Source organism: Schistocerca piceifrons, chromosome 9 (genome assembly GCF_021461385.2).
Source record: "Schistocerca piceifrons isolate TAMUIC-IGC-003096 chromosome 9, iqSchPice1.1, whole genome shotgun sequence".
Taxonomy (NCBI): Eukaryota; Metazoa; Arthropoda; class Insecta; order Orthoptera; family Acrididae; genus Schistocerca; species Schistocerca piceifrons.
The window spans coordinates 215,684,137-215,688,212 of record NC_060146.1 but is presented as its reverse complement, the minus strand read 5'-3'; the positions used below and the strand labels follow the sequence as shown (position 1 = coordinate 215,688,212).

At 41.3% G+C, this 4,076-nt stretch overlaps 1 pseudogene; it reads right to left on the bottom strand.

Annotated features, from left to right (window-relative positions):
- Positions 1-317: 317 nt before the first annotated feature.
- On the bottom strand, positions 318-435 carry LOC124717598 (annotated as a pseudogene).
- Positions 436-4,076: the final 3,641 nt, after the last annotated feature.

Sequence of the window (4,076 nt, the reverse complement as noted above, 5' to 3'; positions counted from 1 at the left end):
TTACCCAGATAAACTGTGAGTAAGTCTTCAGCGAACGACGTATATTCCCGGTTCAAAGCTACATTCATTAGAGTGGTATCAATATGATATCGACTTCGCTTTTCCGAATGGATAAGCACTCAGTCTTCAGGCCACAAGTGGCCCATCGGGACCATCCGACCGCCGTGTCATCCTCAGTGGAGGGTGCGGATAGGAGGGGCGTGTGGTCAGCACACCACTCTCCCAGTCGTTATGATGGTTTTCAGTGGCCAGAGCCGCTACTACTCGGTCGAGTAGCTCCTCAATTGGCATCGCGAAGCTGAGTGTACCCCGAAAAATGGCAACAGCGCATGGCGGCCTGGATGGTCACCCATCAAAGTGCCGGCCATGCCCGACAGCGCTTAACTTCGGTGATCTCACGGGAACCGGTGTATCCACTGCGGCAAGGCCGTTGTTTTCCCAATGGAACTACACTAATTTTTGCCACTAGTGTCACAATTCTAAAAAAATTTAAGAAAAATTCAACGACATTTCACTCTTCAAAATCCGATTAGTAGTGTCAGTAAAATAAGCTCACCGGATAAAAAGTAAGTGACTCCTAGAGAAATCAACAAAAGCGTGATTTAAAGGCGTGTAATGTCGTCCTTGTACTTGATAATCTCCGTGGTTCGGTTAGGAAGTGAGTCCACAAAGGTATGGAGGTACGTTGCAGCCCGTTTAAGCCACTCGCTGAGGATTTGATCGAGCAATACCACTCAATTTCGGGGATGCTGATGTCCGAGTTTCATATGGTGTCCCAACATGTCTCACAGAATTTCTATATGGTTCAAATCATGTCAGTTTGCAGACCAGTCGAGATGTATTAGGATGAAGCAGGGTTCAGAAAACCAGTCACGTATTCTTCCAGTCCGAAAAACTTTGCTGTTGTCGTCTTTATGCGCGAGAGACAACAGTGACCTCTTGCGAGGTGATCGGACCGACTCCAAATGTTCATTGCGTTCAGTTTCCCTCGAACTGTCCTCTTACTAACCACTTGGGCTGGACCTTCATTTTCTGTCTGCAGCAATTCTTGTCAGGTTCGGGAGTGATTTTGATTCAGAAGTTCCTCTCACTCGCGATCTTTCTACGTTCACACTTCTGACGTCGAGTTTCGAGGCTACAAGTATTACATTACTGCTTGTAGACACGTTGGACACCTACAAATCCAGCAACTCGACACACCGTATAGTCATGGGCACAGCGAAATACGATTGGCTCTCTTTGCCACTCTCTCACGTCATTACAGTTACCCATGTTTACGTACAACTTCTGCTTGAAATATAAATGCCTCATTGGTCACTGCCTTATGCTCACGTAGAGGCAGTGAATGCGTGGTGGTGTACGTGACTCGGTGGCTGTGCCATTTATTTATTTCTTTATTTTTATCTTACACGTCTATTCGCGTAGGACGAAACTGAGGAGCAAATCTCCAAAGTCATGGAACTAGTCAATGCGTGAAATTACAACATAAAAGTAATAACAGATAAAATAAAATGTTTGTGAACCCAAAAAAGACAAGCCATAAGTTTATGTAAACCCAGTCAATAAATAAAACAGGAATCAGCTTAATTTTTCAAGGAACTCCTCTGCAGAATAGAAGGAGTAACCGATGAAGAAATTCTTTAGTTTCGATTCGAAAGTGCGTTGATTACTGCTAAGATTTTTAAATTCTTGTGGTAGCTTATCGAAAATGGATGCAACAATATACCGCACGTCTTTCTGCACAACAGAATAGAAGTCCGGTCCAAATGCAGATTGTATTTCTGCCTAGTATTCACTGAGAGGAAGCTGCTAATTCTTGGGAATAAACTGATGTTGTTAACAAGAAACAATAGCAAAGAATGTATATTCAGGAACAACAAAACTACAGAAAAATGGCAGGAATTTTTGAGTATACAGAAGAGTTTATCCAGGCAATACGCAGAGAAGAACGTAGATATGATATAAGCCGGCTAAAGAAATTGAACAAGTATTTATCAAGACAACATCAGAAATTATTACAAAATTTTCAAAGAAAACCTAACAGGGTATCAACCACATAATCTTTGCTTTCGGCGGCCCAATAGATCACTGGAAACCATTCTTAACAAGAAATGTCAAATTTTAGCTAAATATTTTCACTCACTTCCCAACTGCGAGCCTGCGACAGAACAACTACAATCACGATTCAAATCCACCATCACTTAAAGCGCTAAAGGAAATAATCCATTCGTTGAAGAACAACAAACCTCTATGGGAAGACGGAATCATAGCAGAAGTATGGAAATTAAATGACAATAATCTCACACAAACAACCCACAGAATTATATAAAATATTTGGGAAACTGAACAAATACCTGTAGAATGGAAATGTGCATTAATTCACCTCTCCACAAAAAAGGTGCAAAAACCTAGCCAAATAATTACAGGGGATTTTCACTGCTCCCTGTAATAAACAAAATTCTTTCGAAGGCCCTGTTAAACACACTAGAAGAACAAGCGGACCAGTTAATAGGGGAGTATCAGGCAGGGTTTCACAAAGTCGATCTAGCATCGAACAGATGTGGAACTTAAAAACAATTTTGAAAATAAGAAGATGTAAAAATACTGTGGTAACTTTTGTCGATTTTATATGGCTTACGATTCAATAGATAGACAAACATTATTCCACATTTTAGAGGAATTCATAACTGACAGGAAAACGAGGTCAATTATTCAACAGGCATTAACAGATACAAACTCCAAAATTAAATTCATGGGAGAAACATCAGAAGCATTTCATATCCATACTGGTGTTCGCCAAGGAGATCGAATGTCCCGCCTTCTATTTAACATGGTTCTGGAAAATAGTGTGAGGGCATGGGAAAAGGAAATTAAAAAAGAGCAGAGAATCAGGGTGAAGTGTCTGGCTTTCGCGGACGATCTTGCCATTCTGACGAACAACAGAGAGGAAGCCAAACTTGCATTGGAAAAACTACACGAAATCTCACAGAAAACTGGGCTACAAATCTCCTACGACAGAACACAGTATATGGAAACAAACCCGTAGATTATCTCCCCATTAGTACTCAATACGTGACAGTGACAGAAGTTGCCCACTTCAGATATCTGGGAGAGATAATCCAACCATCAGGACTGAATTCAATAGCTAATAAAGATAGAATTTCCAGATTACAAGAAGCATATAAGATCACTTGGAATCACTGTAATAAGAAATCTATTTCTGTCAATGCGAAACTAAGGCATTAGAACACAGTAGTCCTACCAGAAGCACTTAATCGTGTAGAAACTACAGTGATTCATGGTCATAAGAAGATCAGAGGTATTGAAAAGCAGGAAAGAAAAATTCTGAGGAAAATATATGGAGCCGTGTTTCGGGAAGGAATTTGGATGAAGAGGCCAACTAGAGAGATCTACAAAGACATAGAAACAATAACAGACACCATTAGAAATCATCATCATCATCATCATTTAAGACTGGTTATGCCTTCCAGCGTTCAGTCTGTAGCATAGTTCCCCTTATAAAATTCCTCCATGATCCCCTATTCAGTACTAACATTGGTGCCATTTCTGATGTTAAGCCTATTACTTCAAAATCATTCTTAACCGAATCCAGGTACCTTCTCCTTGGTCTACCCCGACTCCTCCTACCCTCTACTGCTGAACCCATGAGTCTCTTGGGTAACCTTGCTTCTCCCATGCGTGTAACATGACCCCACCATCTAAGCCTGTTCGCCCTGACTGCTACATCTATAGAGTTCATTCCCAGTTTTTCTTTGATTTCCTCATTGTGGACACCCTCCTGCCATTGTTCCCATCTACTAGTACCTGCAATCATCATAGCTACTTTCACATCCGTAACCTCAACCTTATTGATAAGGTAACCTGAATCCACCCAGCTTTCGCTCCCATACAACGAAGTTGGTCGAAAGATTGAACGGTGCACAGATAACTTAGTCTTGGTACTGACTTCCTTCTTGCAGAAGAGAGTAGATCGTAGCTGAGCGCTCACTGCATTAGCTGTGCTACACCTCGCTTCCATTAGAAATAGAAGGATGAAATTTTATGGACATATCAGC